The sequence below is a fragment of the Pygocentrus nattereri genome, chromosome 29 (genome assembly GCF_015220715.1).
Source record: "Pygocentrus nattereri isolate fPygNat1 chromosome 29, fPygNat1.pri, whole genome shotgun sequence".
Taxonomy (NCBI): Eukaryota; Metazoa; Chordata; class Actinopteri; order Characiformes; family Serrasalmidae; genus Pygocentrus; species Pygocentrus nattereri.
In genome coordinates, this window is record NC_051239.1 from 3,805,119 (window position 1) to 3,827,218 (window position 22,100).

General features: G+C 43.2%; 1 pseudogene; it reads right to left on the minus strand.

Moving 5' to 3' along the window:
* The window catches only part of LOC119262780, a 43,801-nt pseudogene extending 26,528 nt beyond the window's left edge, over positions 1-17,273 (minus strand).
* Positions 17,274-22,100: the final 4,827 nt, after the last annotated feature.

Genomic DNA, 22,100 nt, shown 5'->3' on the forward strand with positions numbered 1-22,100 from the left:
GCCTGTCTGGCTATATACTCTTCTAGATAAAGATTTCTTCACCATGAAATCAAAGAAGTGATTTTCCAGGTCAGGCAAATAGAACCAACCTTCATTATAATAATGTTCAGTCAAAATACTCTATAAGAAGAATTTGTCTCTTTGACTGATCACTTAAAGTATGTGCTAACTGACCAAATTGGTATGTCATTCATTTGAGCATCATCAATTATGCTTGTAATCAGTTTGATTGAAACCAACGATTCCAATGATGAGTATATGAAGTCTCCAGCAGGTGTACAATTTGTGCACTTACAAATAATTTACAGACTGGTAAACTTAGAGGAGGACAGCGCAGATATTAAAGCCCACTTATAATGTGAACGGGGTGTTTTTGCTACTGTGGCTACAGTACATGGTTTGATTGTTATCCCCATATCGTCCACTCCAATGACTCAGCTACAGACAATCTGCAGTCACAACAGTCCTTACCACTTCAATGCGAATGGACAAGGTAAAAGTACTATAGGCCAAATAGGCAGCCATGTATTCAAGGTTGTGACAGCACATTCATGATGACTGTCATGTCAAAACAGGTTACTTTTGCAGTTTTTGTATGAGGTCTGCTTGAACTGATGAGGAATGGTATATTTTAAAACTTATTTTTAAAGTACCTCTCCATGGATCACCACCTTATCGTGGTGGAGGGGTTTGCGTGCTTGTATGACCCTAGGAGCTAAGTTGTCTGGAGCAAAAGTTCCTGGTAGGGTCTCCCATGGCAAACTGGTCCTAGGTGACAGGTCAGACAAAGTGTGATCCATAATAACCCCTATGAGAAGACAAGAACAGGATTTGTGTACCCTGCCCGGAACAGGGTTACCGGGGCCCCACCCTGGAGCCAGGCCTGGGGGAGGGGCTAGCCAGCGAGCGTCTGGTGGCCGGGCATTTACTCATGGTGCCCGGCCGGGCCCAGCCCGAAGGAGTTACATGAGTCCCCCCTCCCATCGACCCACCACCAATGGGAGGGGCAGTAGTAGGGGTTCGGTGCTTTGTGGATCGGGCAGTGTCCGAAGGCGTGGGCCTTGGCGTTCTGATCCTCGGTTGCTGAAACTGGCTTTTGGAACTTGGAACGTTACCTCACTGGCGGGGAAGGAGCCTGAGTTGGTGCGCGAGGTTGAGAGATACCGGCTAGATATAGTCGGGCTCACCTCAACACACAGCTTGGGCTCTGGGTCCAATCTCCTTGAGAGGGGCTGGACTTTATTCTTTTCTGGAGTTGCCCATGGTGAGAGGCGGCGGGCAGGTTTGGGCTTTCTCATAGCCCCTCGACTCGGTGCCTGTATGTTGGGGTTTTCTCCGGTGGACGAGAGGGTAGCTTCCCTACGCCTTCGGGTTGGGGAACGGGTCCTGACTGTTGTCTGTGCTTATGCACCGAACAGCAGTTCAGAGTACCCAGCCTTCTTAGAGTCCTTGGGAAGGGTGCTTAAAAGTGCTCCTCCTGGAGACTCTATTGTCCTACTGGGGGACTTCAATGCTCACGTGGGCAATGACAGTGAGACCTGGAGGGGTGTGATTGGGAGGAATGGCCTCTCTGATCTGAACCCGAGTGGTGTTCAGTTTTTGGACTTCTGCGCAAACCACAGTTTGTCCATCACGAACACCATGTTTGAACACAAGGATGTCCATAAGTGCACATGGCACCAGGACACCCTAGGCCGCAGTTCAATGATTGACTTTGTAGTCGTGTCATCGGACTTGTGGCCATGTGTTTTGGACACTCGGGTAAAGAGAGGAGCTGAGCTGTCAACTGATCACCACCTGGTGGTGAGTTGGATCAGGTGGTGGGGGAAGATGCGGGTCAGACCAGGCAAACCCAAACGTATAGTGAGGGTTTGCTGGGAACGTCTAGCAGAAGAACCTGTCAGATTGATCTTCAACTCACACCTCCGTCAGAACTTTGACCAGATATCGGGGAGGTGGGGGACATTGACTCAGAATGGGCCATGTTCCGTTCCTCCATTGCTGAAGCGGCTGACTGTAGCTGTGGCCGTAAGGTAGTTGGTGCCTGTCAGGGCGGTAATCCTCGAACCCGGTGGTGGACACCCCAGGTGAGAGATGCCGTCAAGCTGAAGAAGGAGTCCTACCAGGCATGGTTGGCCTGTGGGACACCAGAGGCAGCTGGCAGGTATCGACAGGCCAAGCGATCTGCGGCTTCAGTTGTTGCCAAGGCAAAAACCCGTGTATGGGAGGAGTTTGGTGAGGCCTTGGAAACTGACTTTAAGTCGGCTCCGAAAAGATTCTGGCAAACCGTCAGGCGACTCAGAAGGGGAAAGCAGTGTGCCACTAGCACTGTATATAGTGGAGATTGTGTGCTGCTGACTTCGACTGAAGACGTCATTGGGCGGTGGAAGGAATACTTTGAGGACCTTCTCAATCCCACCGACACGTTCTCCAGTGAGGAGGCTGAGTCTGGGGACATGGGAATAGGCTTGTCCATTACTGAGGCCGAAGTCGCTAAGGTAGTTAAGAAGCTCCTTGGTGGCAAGGCTCCAGGGTTGGATGAGATCCGCCCTGAGTTCCTCAAGGCTCTGGATGTTGTGGGGCTGTCTTGGCTGACACGCCTTTTCAACATTGCGTGGACATCAGGGGCGGTGCCACTGGATTGGCAGACTGGGGTGGTGGTGCCTCTTTTTAAAAAAGGGGACCGGAGGGTGTGTTCCAACTACAGGGGAATCACACTCCTCAGCCTCCCTGGTAAGGTCTATGCAGGGGTATTGGAGAAGAGAGTCGGCTTATAGTTGAACTTCGGATCCAGGAGGAGCAGTGCGGGTTCCGTCCTGGTCGTGGAACACTGGACCAACTCTTCACCCTCTCCAGGATTCTGGAGGGTCCATGGGAGTTTGCCCAACCAGTCCACATGTGCTTTGTGGATCTGGAGAAGGCATTCGACTGTGTTCCCCGGGGTATTCTGTGTGAGGTGCTTCGGGAGTACGGGGTACATGGCTCTTTGCTACGAGCCATTCAGGCCCTGTACAAACAAAGCAGGAGTTTGGTTCGCATGGCCGGCAGTAAGTCAGACTCGTTCCCAGTGAGAGTTGGACTCCGTCAGGGCTGCCCTTTGTCACTGATTTTATTCATAATTTTTATGGATATAATTTCTAGGCGCAGTCAGGGGATGGAGGGTTTCCGGTTTGGTGACCTCAGGGTCACATCGCTGCTGTTTGCAGATGATGTGGTCCTATTGGGGACATCAGGCCGCGAACTTTAGCTTTCGCTGGATTGGTTTGCAGCCGAGTGTGAAGCGGCCGGGATGAGAATCAGTACCTCCAAATCCAAGACCATGGTTCTCAGGCGGAAAAGGGTGGAGAGCCCTCTCTGGGTCGGGGATAGGCTCTTGCCTCAAGTGGAGGAGTTCAAGTATCTCGGGGTCTTGTTCACGAGTGATGGTACAAGGGAGCGGGAGATTGACAGGCGGATTGGTGCTGGGTCAGCAGTGATGCGGGCTCTTTACCGGTCTGTTGTGGTAAAGAAAGAGCTGAGCCATAAGGCAAGGCTCTCGATTTACCGGTCAATCTACGTTCCCACCATCACCTATGGTCATGAGCTTTGGGTAATGACCGAAAGAATAAGATCGCGAATACAAGCAGCTGAAATGAGTTTCCTCCGCAGGGTGTCTGGACTCTCCCTTAGAGATAGGGTGAGAAGTTCGGTCATCCGGGAGGGACTCGGAGTAGAGCCGCTGCTTCTTCACATCGAGAGGAGTCAGCTGAGGAGGTTCGGGCACCTGGTTAGGATGTGTCACAGGCAAGTCCACCTGGGAGGAGACCCCGGGGAAGACCCAGGACACGCTCACATGACTATATCGCCTACCTGGCCTGGGAGCGCCTCGGAATCCCCCTTGGAGAGCTAGTGGAAGTGGCTGGGGAAAGGGAGGTCTGGGCCTCATTGCTTAGGATGCTGCCCCCGCGACCTGAACCCCGAAGAAGCGGAAGATAATGGATGGATGGATGGATGGATGGATGGATGGATGGATGGATGGATGGATTTTTAAAGTATGTTCATTATTCCCATATAAGATGCATCTAGTAGGCAGAGACAACATATTAATAGGCTTTGTCAGTGACAATGCAAATGGACAGCTAATTCTGAAATGAGCCTTAATGTAACCCCAAATTCACATCAGACATGGCATGTCAGTGTCACGCAAGTAAAGCACAAGCAACTGCATGTCCAATCCACAATGCCTTCGACTCAGCTGTGTGATACACCTACTTCAGCTGGGAATATTAATTATTTTTCTCTTTTTCTTTGATAACTTAATGGATTCACATCAGGTTTAGAGCTTAAAAGAACAAGACCAAATCTGTTTATAGTGAGGAAATCACAATCACAAGTTTTTACCACAGTTGGTGTCAGAGAAGCGCATCATACACACACACTTTTAGCACTGTGGAGAAGCTGCTCTGCAACTACCAAGCCAACAAGAGAAACATGTTTTGAGTAAACTGTTCTTTTAAATATAGATGCTAGTGGGAGAGTCTGATTCTAGTCTATTGACTAAATCACTATGTAGCCTACCGAGTGATACATTGAAGAATTGCTGCACTTACATATTTGAAATGAATAATCCAACTTTTAGTGCTTCCACAGTAAATCAACCTTATACTTTCAAATTTCTGATTCTTTTATCGTCCAATCATTTAATGTACTCCCACAAGTGATTTCTTAGGCATCTTTGCTTTTTTAGCTTCAACAGCCATACAGAAAATGGAGGAGTTTGTTTTGCATTGATGAGTTGACGTGGGTGCCTAGCAAGAATTCATGATGCATTCAACTAAAGCTGATTTAATTGACTTTTATTTAACATTTTAACCATATATCATACCACATGACTACTTAACATTTAACCATATATTGACAATAACTGTTCTATTTAACTGCCTTTGCTGATTACAGTTATTGTAGTTCAGCTTTTTTGTGGCTTTAAAAAAAAAAACTGACCACAAAACAGAGAAACCTATTCAGGTCAGTCCTATTAAACATGTATTCGTTAAATGGGCCCTTCAATAATTCAAGCACCAGTTTTGTGCTTACAATTTACAAATGAATCACATAGTGCATAACCACTGCTTTCCCAAATGCAAATCTTTCTACTCAGCATACAAGTACACTTTTCCCATTTTTCATAAGCTGAACTCAAAGATCTAAGACTTTTTCTATGTACACAAAAGGCCTTTTTCTCCCAAATATTGTTCACAAATGTGTCTAAATCTGTGTTAGTGAGCACTTCTCCTTTGCTACGATAATCCATCCACCTCACAGGTGTGGCATATCAAGATGCTGATTAGGCCACCATTTGCCTCATGCAGTGCAACACATCTCCTTCAGATAGAGTTGACCAGGTTGTTGATTGTGGCCTGTGGAATGTCGGTCCACTCCTCTTCAATGGCTGTGTGAAGTTGCTGGATATTGGCAGGAACTGGAACACGCTGTCATATACGCTGATCCAGAGCATCCCAAACATGCTCACTGGGTGACCTGTCCGGTGAGTATGCTGGCCATGCAAGAACTGGGATGTTTTCAGCTTCCAGGAAGTGGGTACAGATCCTTGCAATATGGGGCCGTGCATTATCATGCTGCAACATGAGGTGATGGTTGTGGATGAATGGCACAACAATGGGCCTCAGGATCTCGTCACAGTATCTCTGTGCCTTCAAAATGCCATCAATAAAATGCACCTGTGTTCGTTGTCCATAACATATATTCTGTGGTTATGCAAACCAATTGTTGCAGCAGCTGTCTGGGTGTCTGGTCTCAGAGGATCTTGGAGGTGAAGATGCTGGATGAGGAGGTCCTGGGCTGGTGAGGTTACACATGGTCTGCGGTTCTAAGGCTGGTTGGATGTGCTGCCAAATTCTCTGAAACGCCTTTGGAGACGGCTTATGGTAGAGAAATGAACATTCAATTCACGGGCAACAGCTCTGGTGGACATTCTACAACTTGCGACATAAGTGGCATTGTGCTGTGTGATAAAACTGCACATTTTAGAGTGGCCTTTTATTGTGGCCAGCCTAAGTCACACCTGTGCAATAATCATGCTGTCTAATCAGCATCTTGATATGCCACACCTGTGAGGTGGATGGATTGTCGCAGCAAAGGAGAACTGCTCACTAACACAGATTTAGACACATTTGTGAACAATATTTGAGAGAAAAAGGCATTTTGTGTACATAGAAAAAGTCTTAGATCTTTGAGTTCAGCTCATGAAAAATGAGGGCAAAAACAAAAGTGTTGTGTTTATATTTTTGTTCAGTGTACTTGTATGCTGAGTAGAAAGATTTGCATTTGGGAAAGCCGCAGTTACCCACTATGTGCTTCATTTGTAAACTGTAAGCACAAAACTGGGGCTTGAATTATTGAAGGGCCCATTTAATGAAAAAATGTTTAATAGGACTGACCTGAATAGGTTTCTCTGTTTTGTGGCCAGTTTCTTTTTTTTAAGCCACAAAAAAAGCTGAACTACAATAACTGTAATCAGCAAAGGCACTTAAATTAGAACAGTTATTGTCAATATATGGTTAAATGTTAAGTAGTTATATGGTATGATATATGGTTAAAATGTTAAATAAAAGTCAATTAAATCAGCTTTAGTTGAATGCATCATGAAAAATGGGAACAAAAACAAGTGTTGCGTTTATGTTTTTGTTCAGTGTAGTTAACCACAGAGGAAGATATTGAAAGAATCCCCAGTATTGTCTGCAGAATAAAAGAAATGAGGGGAAAAAAATAAAAATATACAGACTATTATCGGTGGCCTAAAAGTAAGAAGTAGCTCTTGACCAACTGTCAAGAATGGCATCGGAAGAAATGAATAAAAAGACTAAAAGAAACAAAACATGAAATATAAACGAAAATGAAAATGAATGGCTACAGCAGAGCAAACTGAATGCACACCTCAATTTTGCAGCTCTTGAATGGAATAATCTGTCTTTACTGACAGCAAGGACGGAATGGCCGCTACAATCAGGAACATGGAACACATTTCTCATGCTGTTTCCTCTATTGGCACCGTCTCAGACAGAAGAAGAGGCCAGAAAAGGGCCAATCGAACTTAGTGTGGCCTCTTGTCACTAAGGCACGTCTGCAGTACTCTTTTAGATTGTTTATTAGACAGTCTAGATTGTTCATGTAGTCTAAACATTCACCTCAGAATGGGCAGAACCCCCAACAAATGCCATCTTCAACTGTACTGTTGAAGGGGGCTGGATTTGCACTGCGCAATTCAAGCACACACATACAGCACGCTAGACAATGCTCATTCTGGTGAATAACCCTGATTGGCTAAGACCTTTACAAACCAGTGTCTGTAGGCAAAGACCAGTACACAATGAACAGAGAATGGCCCAGCAGGTCTGGCACACTACAGGCCAAATGTTCAGAAAAAAAATAATCAAGGTCAAGAGATAGTGACAGTAATAGGATGTAAATAACATGAGCCAGATAATGAACACATGCGCACATCCACATAACTCATTGTACTGAATAGTCAGTTGCCTCTTACATTTGATATGGCAGTTTACTTGACACAATGATTTTTTTATTTTCTTCACAAATGTTTATTTTACTTAAAATTTAAACACAGCTCTTTAAAACAGCAAATAATGTTATTTATATACTTTGGCTAATATAAACTACTGGAAATGTGCTAGGGTGTTTATCCCACAGTGTGAACTTTGGATATTTGGATATGAGAAAAAAATTTGCAATCCTAATCATATCCACCTCAATCACAAATTAACTGAATCAGGTATGTAACAATATAAAAAAATATCATGATACCTACCCATTTGGCAAGGTTTACAATATCACAAAATTGTATTAATAATAAAAAAATACAGGTAAAACACAGTATATTACATGCACATGCATGTAGTGGTCTCAATGTCATTTTTTTAACAGCAGTAATGTGCTGGTAGCACTTCCCTGCTTGCACTCTGTATACTGGCACAGCAGTCATCTATTTCTGAATTCCTGTTTTTCATGTCTTTGGTTTCTCCAAGATTTTTTTTTCAGGCCAGGTGGTAGACCCTTAATACTCCAGCTAAAAGACTACAGTATAAAAAGACAGCAATTTCTTACCATAAGCTCTGAATGTGCTCACACCAAAATCACATTAAACAGTGTACAAACATCAAATGAAGCATTAGATCTCAATGTGATGATGTAGTGGGAACTTCTGAAACCAGAGCTAATTTTTATTAATCAAAAGTCTCAGGCGAAATTGTAACTTGTCTGACTAAAATGCAATGACAATGTTTCAGTGTGTCCACAAGATATCCCTTCCTGGATCGGGGCCTTGACGTGGCAGAAGGGCTTGTGCAGTCTAGGGATCTTTAGAGCTAAGTCGTCGGGAGCAATTTGCTCCTAGTAGGGTCTCCCAGGGCTAACGGGTCTGGAGTGAAGACCCACTTGATCCAAAAATTCCATGAAAAACGGACAGAGACAATCATGTACCCTGTCCGGGAGAGGGTCACTGGGATCTACCTTTGGAGCCAGGCCTGGGGGTAGCGTCCCTTGGTGAGCGCCTGGTGGCCGGACAGCCCACAGAATCTGGCCGGGCTCAGCCCGAAGAGGCAACGTGGGGAGACCATGTGGGCCCACCACCCACAAGGTCCAGCATGGGGGAGCAGTGCAGTGCCATATAGGCAGTGGGAGATTGTGGGCGGCCCTTGGTGGCCTAGGCCCCTGTGGCAGAAACTGGCTCTTGGTTCGTGGAATGTAACCTCACTGGGGGGGGAAGGAGCCAGAGCTTGTGCAGGAAGTTGAGAGGTACCAACTAGATATAGCTGGGCTCACCTCCACCCACAGTGTCAGCTCTGGAACCAAACTCCTGGATAGGGGGTTGGTCCCTCTTCTACTCAGGGGTTGACAGGGTGAGAGGTGCCAGACGGGTGTGGGGATACTCACAAGTGGATCCTGTTTAAAACCTCCATTGTGGAAGCTGCCTAGGCATAGCATTGGCCAAAAGCTTGTGGGTGCCTGTCGGGGGAGTAACCCAAGAACCACCTGGTGGACACCAGTGGTAAGGGAGGCCGTCAAGCTAAAGAAAGAGGTCTTTAGGGACTGGATGGCCCAAAGGACACCCGACTCAGCAGATATTCATGGACAGAGTGTCAGGGCGTAGCCAGGGTCAGGAAGGCATTATGTATGGAGGACAGAGGGTGGCATCTCTGCTATGTGCAGATGATGTTTTTTTGGCTGGATCACATGGATGCCTCCAGCACGTGCTGGAGCTGTTTGCAGCTGAGTGTGAAGCGGTTGGTATGCGGTTCTGCACCTCCAAGTCTTAGGTCCATGGTCTTAGCCCAGAAAAGGATGGCATGCCGACTCCAGGTAAGGTGAAAGGACTCGCCCCGGGTGGAGGCTGGGACAGGCGGCAGCAATAATGCAGTCACTGTACTGGACTATAGTGTTGAAGAGGGTTTACCGGTCAGTCTACCTCACCTATGGTCAAGAACTGTGGGTAATGACCTCCCAGTAGGGGTGTATCAGGCACGGCCTACCAGGACAAGACCCAGGGGTCGTCCTAGGACCTGCTGGAGGGATTATATGTCCAAGTTGGCCTGGGAGCGGCTTGGGGTCCCAGGGAATGTGCTGGAGGGTCATCTGGGACTGTCTGCTCTCTCAACTGCTACTGCAACCCTATCTGGACTAAACGGTTAAGGACGACGACGATGATGATGTTGACAACAACATATTGGACAATACTGTGTGTGCTGAATACTGCAGTATATCTTATTGTTAAATATGAGCACAGATCTAATTAGATATGTTTAATGAGGACTTTGTAAATTATTTGAACGTGGCCAATGTAAAGGATTGTTTTCAAAATCATGAAATCTTTTCCCATATAATACTGCAAACTAAGTGACATCATTCAAAGTTGTCTGTGCAACACATGATTTCTTTTTTAAGGATAGATCAAAACAACACAAGCCAAATCAATGCCTACCCTTTCTGCAGCACACCGTTATGTATCAGAATGGTCGTATGCATCCTACAAACATTATGGAGCTTTGTCTCAATGATACAAATATAGTAAAATACAGATGCACTGCCATTGTGCATAATCAGGCATCTAATCCTTGCAACACTAAAAAAAAATCCTTGCTTGTTTGTTTACAGTGAAATGCATATACGGCTGCACATTGCCTTGAAAAACAGAAAATACAGCTGAAAAAATAAAGGGTGAAAAGTATATATATAAATACAAGGATATGTGCAGGTAGAAGCTCCTCCTCATTCTCTCTGTGTTGGACTTTAGGGAGTGGAAGTATTTCCCTGACCATTATAGAGAGAAAGGGCCACTGTTAGGATGGATGAGCTTCCACCATATTATGAGAGTCATTTGAAGTGACTGACCATGAGCCTGACATGGTACTAGATGGGTGTTGCTGATTCACCTCACAGTACTTCTGGTTAAACACTGAATTCATCCAGTTTCCTCCTCCCAAAAAAGTGAAGAAGAGGAGAATAAAGCCTGCCATTGCCACGCTAGGGCCCTCTAGTCCAACCGAAATAGCTGGAGCCCAAAGGAACAGGAGTTTCTGATTATCACACATCATACATAATCACCATGTTGGCTTCTTGGCAGCCTGCAAACTGCAGCCATAAAGGAAATCTTTTTTCCTTTTTAGTATTTTTTTTTTTTTTTTGCTGCATGAGACATGGCATGTCTTGACTACATAATGGTCTAGCCATAACCTGCCCTAGAACATACCAAAACTGCACTTGAACGTTTGGAGCTACCACGATTGGCTTTAACTGCATGTCAGAAAAGTTATACAGGTCAGAATCTGAAAGAAATGCTGCCAATCTGATGCAATGCTAGGGCACACAGACTACATGATTGTAGTGATCAATGTAGATTATATCCAGTGCTAGAAGAATAAAGAAGTTTGAGAATATGTTTTAGTTGTGAGTGATTACAGTCTCAGTACAACAATTCAATGTGGATAATTACAAGATAGTCATATTAATTTTGCAGAAGGGTGTGCATATCTGTAGAGGGCCCTACAGTGGAATGAAATATTTCTATAAGGGGAAAATGAGGGGCTGTTATAGACAGGGAGTTACTGAAAAAGGCAAAGGAGGGAGAGAGAAGGAGAAGAAGAAAAAAAAATCAATGGAGAGCAAAAACTTGAAAATAAAAATGATGAAGAGCACATCAGCAGGAAAACCCCAGAGGGAGAAAGAAAATCAAGGTTCTTTTCCACATTATTTAATCTCCTGACCTTTTGCACAGCAGGCACAGGGGAACAGATCTGTCTTATTATCCTGTTCGGAGTCTCAGGGCACTTCTAAACTGTAGATATTCTTGCATTTTGCTGAGCTTTCGAACCTCGCCAAACTCACATATCACTGAGGTGGTCTATGTCTATGGAGATTCTGGAGATAGCGCTGAGAAACTCAAGCAGTGATGGTCATTATTTACACGCTTTAATATAGACAAGCAGCCAAAATCAGCAGACAATAGCCTCTGGACGCACCTGTGAGTCACACCAAAAGAAACTCATTACTCAATCTTTAACTTGTTCTGGCTTATTCTTCTTAATTTTTGAAATACCAAGGAAAGAAATGGAATCCATGTAATCATGGTAAGTGTCTTCAGTAGCTGTCCTAGTCTTATTTATCTTATCTCTCTCATTTACAAAAGGTCTGATCGTAAAAAAAAGTTGCTCTTGATATATTAATTAATAAAGGCTAAAATAAAAGTGCGGTATTTCCACAACCAACAAATATGCATATTACAGGAAGTTTAGCCAAAAAAAAAAACCCTTACACAATTGCCCCATTACGATGAACATAGTTCATCAGCTTAGACATGTTTGGTGTCTGAATTTACACCTTCAGTCTTATTATGGCACTATGAATGGCTATGAATTTTGTCCACAGACAACTTGACATAGTCTGTAGCAAGTGTGAGATTTAGGCATGCAGTTTACACAAAATTAATTGGTTTGATATAAGCCTTACTACTTCCATTACATTATTCTTGTAGCTCCAGCACAAAATTAAAGAAGCAAAGTTCAAATGTCTAACATGTCATGGAGGACTGACTATATTTGGGGTAAGGGGGAAATTATGGAAATCTGAATTTTTGCCAAACCATTACTTGGCTGGGATTCTGTAGTAGATTATGTTTTTTTTCCTCCCACATTCTTTTACCTTTAACTCTGGGTTTCTCTTCATAATCTGCAGGATGATGTAGCAGCCAACAGAATGACCAACCAGGACCAGGTGTGTGTCTTGGGGAACATGGTCTGAGAGGAAGGCCAGTTTGTGCTCAATCTAACCATTCAGGCCAAACACATCCTCCTCCATCACTGATGCATCTAAAAATGTGAAAATAGGTTAAGCATCTTTTATAGAGGGAACTACAAACTTTCAAGCCAATGTACATCATCATCATCATCATCATCATCATCATCACCTTAAATATAACATTATTAGTGTGTTTGCTGATCACAGGGCTCCTGATCACTGATTACAGCTGAAATTATGAACAACAACAAAAAAAAAGGAATGATACGAAAGCACTTTAAATTGGCAGGTTTTCCATGTGAGAAGTTCTCTTTCAACACCTTGATCTTGTTCTTCATTATTTCTTTGGAGAAGTAAAACTACACCCTATTGAATAATTCCGGTAACTTGAGATCCTGAACAATGCTTGGCAGGCTTTGATATTAACTTCATCCAAGGAGCACTGAAAGAAGCAGAGTTAACTTGAGAAAGACATTCTGCGGGACTGCAGGTAAGTGCAGAAAAAGAGAATGAATGAAAAGAGCGAGAGAGAGAGAGATGAGATTAAAGAACAGTGAGAGCTTGGAGGGGCAGAGCTACACTATTTATCAGTGAAATGGATTATGATTGAAGGCAATTTAATAATGAGGGACAGAGGGAGAGAAGAGAGGCACAAGGGAGAGAGAAAAATAACTCATAACAGCATAAAGACATATGCTCTATTATGAGACATCACAGAACATACGGTTACAGGAGTATACGGCATGTTCTTTTCCACCAAGTGTATTTCCACTGAAAATACCACTGTTTCTCTGATATCCCTCTAGATACGGATGGATACTGCTAACCACACGCAACTGCACAGAGACCCAACAGAAAAAAAGAAACAGCTGTGACTGTGTTCAATATTAAGTGATAACCAGATCTGCAGTTCCTAGAGGAAATACAGTGCTTACAAGACAATATGCATCATAAAATAGAATTTGTCAGAAATGAGTCCCAGAATTAAAGTGCAATCAAATGAGAAAGAAAGATAAGAAGGAAAAATGAATAAAAGGAAGGAAGGCAGGTAGGAAAGAATGAAACAATGAAGGATAAAAAATGAAGAAAGGAAGAGAAAAAAAAGGGGAAAGAACAATAAACAAAAATATATGTAAGAATGAAGAAAAAGAAGGAAAAACAAAGAAGGGATCAAGAATAAGAAAAAATGTATAAAAGAAGAAAGCTTAATCAGAACAGATGGAAAGCAAACAGCCTAAATCCTTAGTTTAATAAATAATGGAAAAAAATAAATCAACTGCTTTAAACACAAAGATGGAAGAAGGAAAAGCATAAGGAATGAACGATGAGACATGAGGAGTAAACAACGAAGAAATAGAGGAGTTAAGTGAAGTAAAGGATTGTTCAAGCTTTAAGTGCTTGTGCGCTCTTACAATGTCACATTCCTCCCTTTTAACTGATTTTGTAGAGATAATAGGCCTGTTAGTCTATATTAATATATATTATTACACAATGATATAAAAGGTCTAAATATCTATGCTGCACTCTATCGATGCAATTTTGCTGGTATTTTGAAAAAAAATCTTGAATTGATCTTAAAAAGATTGTAAAACTGTATTTTCATATGGTTCATTTACCATGCCATCAATGTTGCACATAAAAAGTCCACATAAAGATAAAAAGGCTGATTGACCTTTAAGACTTGAAGAAATGTAGGAGATAAAAAGAAATCTGCAGAAAGGAAGAACCGTTGGAAACCATACAAAGAGTTCAGAACGTTAAATCATTTTTATCACATAAAATACCAGCCCATAAGAGAGACTGATAAGACAGCGAGTAGTGAGTACATTACAGAAGGAGAGGAACAAGCCAAGCAAGGCTTCTTAAATGCCTGAACTAAGTCTGCAACACCGCTCCCTGCTTTCCTAACACTGTTATTTGGAAAACATTGGTGTAATGGAGGACACACTGATTTTCAGAAATGCACAGGAACCATCTCTGGCAGAGACTGTCAAGTACAATTCGCAAGTTATTTTAAAAAAGGAAGAAAAACTCCACAATGCAGTTGTAAACAGTGTGGTTAACCACAGGAAGAAATGACAGCAGACTGGTTTACATTGTTCTGAAAAAGTATTTAGCCCTAATGTTTTCCACATTTTTGGTTACAAATTCTGATTTTGAAGATAGTTTCCTGATCAATAAAGCCTTGAACATCAGTTCATTACAAATGAAAGAATTTTAGAAAGTGCACTTAAGCAATTCACGAAATGTTTATTTAAAAAAATAAAAAATAAAAAAAACTTCACGAGAAAAGATCAGAGAAAAAAGGATTCATACTGTGGTGTCAGCCACATGCTCTGAGTTTCAAGAAAGGGCTTTACTGGCATGTTATGCAAAGCTCTGCTGCTAGACTCCACCCCTTTACTAAAAAGGACATTTGTGGCCGTTATCGTTACTGTTGTTGCTATTTGTTGGTTTACAATGTGTGCAAGCGTTGTTTGTGTCATTTCAGGTTGGGCTGTGATAGAAGGGGGTTGAGTGTCTAAAACTTTTTGTGGGGACATTGTATGGATAAAAAAGTGACCAGCCTGTTTTGCCTGGCCATTTGTGTGTTTCCATTAATGTTAATTGTCACTTCAGAGTTTGAGGCAACAAAAAAATCTGCACAACTATCAACCTAAAATGTCACAGTCACAATTAAATTAAATAAAAAATTATTGATTTTTTTATTTATTGATTTTTACATCATTTTATTTTACGTCACATTATTATTATTATTTTTTTTCAGTGTCAGCTGATAAATAGACCAAAAGAAATTGTCCAAAATTACTTGGAATAAAATCTTGGTACAATCGTGGACATTTACATTAAAAGAACAATTAACAGAAACAAATATTTACACAATTTTCCCAATAAGCAAAATGCAGTAAATCAGCCAAAACATAAGGTGTTCAAAGTTTGCCTTTTTAGTTTTATGCTGGACCTACAAGGCAAATGTAGCTAAAACGTAATAAAAGCAGAGATGTTATTAAGGAGGACACAGATCTGGTTGTGAAAAAAGTCCTGCCCTTCAACAAAAAAGAGCCAATCAGCTTGCTGGTTTAGCCACTAGCAGGAAACGCCCCTCCTCATTGTGGAGATCTCTGCAAGTGTAGTAGCCAAATCAACAACAACACAAAATTTTGCATTATTAAGCCAAATGCTACAAACTATTTGTAAAGGTTTTTGTCAGATTTTACCAGGGATTTCAAATATGTTTTTGAAACAGTAGTTTGGTCTTCAGTTTTAAGTTTTTTGTTCTCAAAGAAAAAGGAGCCTGGTCTTGTACAGCTGGCAGCTAAGGAGACACACTTTCCTATAAGGGCTTTGATAGAAGTCTATGTCATTAAAAATTGGCTGATAGAGACTTATATTAGATTCACAGCTTCACTAAAAAATAAAAATACAAACTTTGAACACTCATTATGTTTTGGCTGATTAACTTGAATCATTTATTTATATTCCTGTAAAGTAAAAGATTTTGTTACAAAAGTGATACATATTCATGACTGCTGATCTGTATCTATATGTATTTACTTATCTTGATGAGACTAAGATCAAATGGTGATGCTATGTGGTCCTAGAGATTGCACTGCTAATGCATTTAAAAAGTATTTACATAAGTGTACAAAATGATCTTCAACAGGGTAATCCAAGGACACCTGAAAATGAGCTTTCACATGGATCTTTGTGATCATTTTTTTCTCAACAAGGATATTTTCACTATCTGCATAAAAATATCCAGAGAAAAAAATTTGTTTTAAACCAAGATCTGCTGACAGGGGCTATTTTTCCTGCTGAATGTGTGCTAAAGATTAAACAGTGAGGTTTACAGGCAGTGACCTGAGCATGGCTGCACATTTAGCTCTCCCCAACCACTCTTTATCCCTCATTTCGGAGTTTCCAAATCAGATTCCGATTTTTTTTCCAGAGGTTCCTAGCCCAGGCTTGTCCACGCAAGGGCCATTCGTGTTTATATAACAGCACAGAGAGGGCAGTGTGAGCACAGACACCAAACACCATCAACTTCACACACTAAGTAGTCTCTCCTTGGACTTGCTTATAAAACCTCAGGAGGTCTAACAAATTGCCTGAATGCACTTTCTCCCTCTCCTCTCTCTTATCTCTCCTGCTTTGTTTCTGTGTCTAGTCTACTGTCTGAGCTCTTTACTGAGAGACTCTCTCTGCTTTGTTCTTCAAACTTAAAAAATGGATTTGATCAAATGGTCTCTCAATGCAATTGACACCATCTTCTCGACGAGAAGTCTTGGTTCGGGGGAACCAACCTGTCCTGCCGGAACGTTTGCAGTTGGCTACACGATGGACGCATGGGAGAGGTGGCGTGTCGAGTGCCTGGCGGCTCTCTCGGTGGAGGATATTGAGGATGTCTACCTATTCGTAACCATGATCACAGGCGCTTTGCTGATTGGATTAGGCATTGCCCTGGTGTATCGCAAAATTCGCAGAATGGAGGCAGCTGTCCACGGCCCCTTATAGCTGCCCGACATGATTGACGTGGTGGGCAGAGCTGTCAACACTCAGACTTTGACTGTAAGTCGTACCCTGGATAACATCGTGGAGAAGTTGGCGGCTTTGCAAAGGAAAATGGATCGTTGGAGTGACCATAATGGACTTGGTAAGCTACTGTAAAAAATACGGCTACTCGCTCGAAGCCTGCAAACCTTCTTATCTGCTTTGGGCTCCCCGTATCAGCGCGGGCCTTGGCCTTGGCTGGTACATCACATCTCCCCCAGAGGAACACTGCTGCGAGACGCTCTTTTATCCTCCTCCACTTCCCTGGATTCCTGCTGATTGTTGACTCTGCCTTGGCCCGATCAAGGTTGTCTCCATGGTAATTTTGCTGTGTTATCACCATTCCACCCTGCGAACTGAGATACCTGGACTGGGATGCCGAGCAGGGCGCCTTCTTCAGAGATACTGATGGCTCCCATAACTTGAATCTTTTGTGTATTACTGGCCCAATTCTCCTACAGATATGCTAGATTAGCCTTGTGTTGGTCTATATTACACTATCTATTGAGGATTCACAGTTTCACATCAAGTTATCACAATGTAGAATCACTGAGGGGCTGTCTGGAGGCTACACAATGGGATGTCCTGTGTGAACCACATGGTGAGGACATTGATGCAGTAACATCATGCATCACTGACTACATCAATTTCTGTGTGGACTCTGTTGTACCCTCCAGGACTGTCCAATGCTTTCCAAACAACAAACCCTGGGTCACCAGTGACTTAAAGTTTCTGTTGAACCAGAAGAAAAGAGCATTCATGGCAGGAGATAGGAAGGAACTGAAGAGGGTACAAAAGATGCTTAAAACCTCAATTAAGAAGGCCAAAGAGGAGTACAAGTCCAAGCTGGAAAACAGACTAGAGCTGAATAACACTCATGATGTCTGGAGAGGCCTAAAAGCCAGCAGAGGGAAAGCGTGAATGGGCAAATGAGTTAAACCAGTTCTTTGTGCGGTTTGACAGTGGCTCCTCTTCTGCTCCACTGTTTCCATCTCCTACGCAGATTAACACCTCTACACAACTACACCATGGGCCATTCACACCTGTGACCATCAGAAACCACTGTCTGCAATGGACACCTCTCACCCCCTCCCCACAACTGGAACGTGCAGTGATGTTACATTCACTGCTAATCAGGTGAAGGTTGAACTGAAAAACTCAAGCAGAACAAAGCAGCAGGACCTGATGGCATTGAACCCAGGGTGCTGAAACTGCACAGAGCAGCTGTGTGGAATTTTTCAACACATCTTCAATCTGAGCTGCAGCCTGAGGAGTGTCAGTTATGTGGAAAACATCTTGTGTGGTTCCTGTCCCCAAGAAGGCAACCGACAGGACTGAATGATTATCGACCGGTTGCACTGATATCCCACCTAATGAAGACACTTGAAAGGCTGATGCTAGCTCTTCTGAGACCTCTGGTCAAAACAGCTCTTGACCCTCTGCAGTTTGCATAGGATGGCATTGGAGTGGATGATGCAGTTATCTACCTGCTGGACATAACGTACTCTCACCTGGACATATCAGGCAGAACTATGAGGATTATGTTCTTCAATTTCTCCAGTGCATTCAAAACCATACAGCCTGTACTGTTAGGGGAGAAACTATGGCTGATTCAGGTGGATAAATCCATCACCTCATGGACAATGGACTATCTGACTGGACGACCTCAGTATGTGTGACTGCAGGGCTGTGACTCAGACATGGCTGTGTGCAGTGTTGGGGCACCCCAGGGGACTCTGTTAGCTCCATTCCTGTTCAACCTGTAGACCTCTGACTTCAGGGACAACACAGAGTTGTGCCATCTGCAGAAATTCTCGGATGACACGGCCATTGTGGGGTGCACAAGGAATGGACAGGAGGAGGAATACAGGAAGCTCTTGAAAGACTTTGTTGACTGGTGTTAGCTGAACCAGCTTCAGCTAAACATCAGTAAGATTAAGGAGATGGTGCTAGACTTTAGACTGCTTGTCAGCAGTCACTTTTGATGGTGCTGATGTGGAGGTGGTTGGGACATACAAATATATTGGGTCTGTTAACACATTTCTTGCGATCCTGTTGACTATTTGCAACGAAACGGTTGATGGTTCTGTGATCACAGCCCAATATCTTAGCAATTTCAAGAGTTCTGCATCCCTCTGTGAGACTTTTGGTAATTTTTTACTTTTCAGAGTCAGTTCAATCTCTTTTCTGGCCCATTTTGCCTGAAGAAAAAAGCTGCCTAATAATTATGCACACCATGATATGGGGTGTTGACCTCCTTAGACCACATCCTCCCTCATTACACAGTTACACATCACCTGCTATGCTTAAATCCATTAAGCATTCAAGTTCATCCAGCTTGGAGTTAGAAAATATGCCTAAAAATGATAATATGGTCAAAATACTCACTTGCCTAATAATTGTGCACACACACACACACACACACTATATTGCAGAAAGTATTCGCTCATCTGTCTTTACATGCATATGAACTTGAGTTACAGCCCATTCTTAATTCATAGGGTTTAATATAATGGCAGCCACCCCTTTGCAGCTTTAACAGCTTCAACTATTCTGGGAAGGCTTTCCACAAGGTATAGGAGTGTGTTAATTTCTGACCATTCTTCCAGAAGTGCATTTGTGGGGTCAGATACTGATGCTGACCGAGAAGACCTGGCTCGCAGTCTCCGCTCTAATTCATCACAAAGGTTTTCTATTGGGTTGAGGTCAGGACTCTGTGCAGGCCAGTCAAGTTCCTCCATGACTTTATGGACCTTGCTCTGTGCACTGGTGCGCAGTCATGTTGGAACAGGAAGGGGCCGTCCCCAACCTGTTCCCACAAAGTTGGTAGCACGAAATTGACCAAAATCTCTTGGTCTGCTGAGCCCAACTCCTGAAAAACAACCCCACACCATAATCCCTTCTCCACTAAACTTTACACTTGGCACAATGCAGTCAGACAAGTACCGTCTCCTGGCAACCGCCAAACCCAGAGTCGTCCATTGGATTGCCAGACGGAGAAGCGTGATTAGTCCCCCCAGAGAACACGTCCCCATTGCTCTAGAGTCCAGTGGCGGCGCTTTACTCCACTGCATTCCACGCTTTGCATTGCGCTTGGTGATGTAAGGCTTGGATGCAGCTGCTCGGCCATGGAAACCCATTCCATGAAGCTCTCTACGCTGTTCTTGAGCTGATCTGAAGGCCACATGAAGTCTGGAGATCTGTAGTGACTCTGCAGAAAGTTGGCGGCTTCTGTGCACTATGTGCCTCAGCATCTGCTGACCGCGCTCTGTCATTTTACGTGGCTGACCACTTCGTGGCTGAGTTGCTGTCGTTCCCAATCGCTTCCACTTTGTTATAATCCCACTGACAGTTGACTGTGGAATATTTAGTAGTGAGGATAAAGCTGCACAATAACACACCAGTTAACCACACGAAGAACCCACATGTGATCTTTGATATTCTAAAACAGCATTTTAGTGAACTGACCTATTCAAGCACGCCTTTAGCTGATTTCTGGAATACATTACCAGTGCCAGGTGAGGATGCTATGGAGTATTGGATAAGGCTCAACAAGACAAGTACTTCCTGTTTGTTTCCTGTCTGTTGTGTAACCTGACCAAAACTAAATATCACGACTGTTTCGTTCATCAGACGTGCCAAACCAGACCAGACGCAAGCGAGAACCTGGCCGTCAGGAGCTCTCTCTGCTCTTCAGGACTGTTTTCCCTGACTGGGAGATGTTCAGAGTAGCAGCAACTACCGGTGACTCCATCAACATGGAGGTGTACACAGAATCAGTGACTGGCTGATTCTGATACTGGCTGACTACTGACTCACGACTGTACTGCAAAGTGCAGCTCAAACCACATCATCAAGTTCGCTGATGACACAACTGTGGTGGGTCTGATCAGCTATGATGCTGAGCAGCTGCATCATCGATTTGTTTGGGAATTGCTCCACCTGTGACGGCAAGGCCCTACAGCGTATAATGAGGACAGATGAGAAGATCATTGGGGTCTCTCTCACCTCCATCTTGGACATACACACCACACATTGTATCCGGGAAGCTAATAGCATTGTGGACGACCCCATCCATCCCTCATACATACAGCCAGCCAACCCCCCCCCCCCCCCCCCCCCGTGCTATGTGTTGTTCCTGGAGGAACGTAATGTCACTCCACTGTGTACTTGTACATATACAGAATTACAATAAAACAAGGTAGGAGTATCTAATAGAGTGGACAGTGAGGTGGACACAGTGTTTAAAAAAACTTTTAAATCTGACACCGTTTTAAAGGAGCGGTCTCATGCTGCTGAGACTGCATTTCCTGCAGAGATCTGATCTCATAATCAGGAAGCAGGACACAGTGCAGTCCATTAAACTCTGTGGTCTGTCCGGCAGGGTTGGTCTTTATTGGTGTCTGTGCTGGAGCTAAGAGGCTAATGTGGCTAATGTAGCTGATTCAAAACAGTAGTTTTGCCCAGGCACCACAAAGTACTGCAGTTCTTCATTTCAGCTGCTCTTAACTGCGCAGCTTGGTTTCAGTATAAGTGCCGTACACAACACGGCCACCAGATGGCGCTCGGGAAACAGCAAAAAAACGACATTAGTACAACTTGAAACGCGTTGTGGTCGGATAGCGCCTTATCTAACATGTAAGAGCCCAGCAGGTCTCAAAATACTCCATTTAAACCCGGTTACAAACACACAGTCACGGACATACCCGACTGACAGCAGCAGGGGGCAGTAGTGAGCTCACACGGCCCCACAGCCACCATAAAAATCACGCGACTGATGATTTGGCTCGGATTCCGTGGGACACGTGATCGTTTTATTTTGAGTGTCGCTGCCGCAAAAATAATAATAATAATAATTATTATTATTATTATTATACTGCATTAGATTATATTATACTATTTGGTTAGTGTTTAGTAGGTTTAGTTAAGACCTATATATATCTTTATCATTATTATTATTATCATTATTATTATTATTATTATTATTATTATTATTATTATTATTATTATTATTATTATTATTATAGAGTATAGGCTAGTGCCATGTTCTTTTTTTTAAATAATAATCAATAAGTTATTTGTCCTTTTCTCCTCGCTGCTCTGTTGCAGTTTACTGTCCCTCACTCCCAGTTCCATAAGCACTCTTGCATTCAGTGTCAGTGCACATCACTGGTGTATTTATTCTGAGTGTTCACCATCACAGCACTCAGCGTATAAGACTTCAATGCAAACACACTTTTATATCC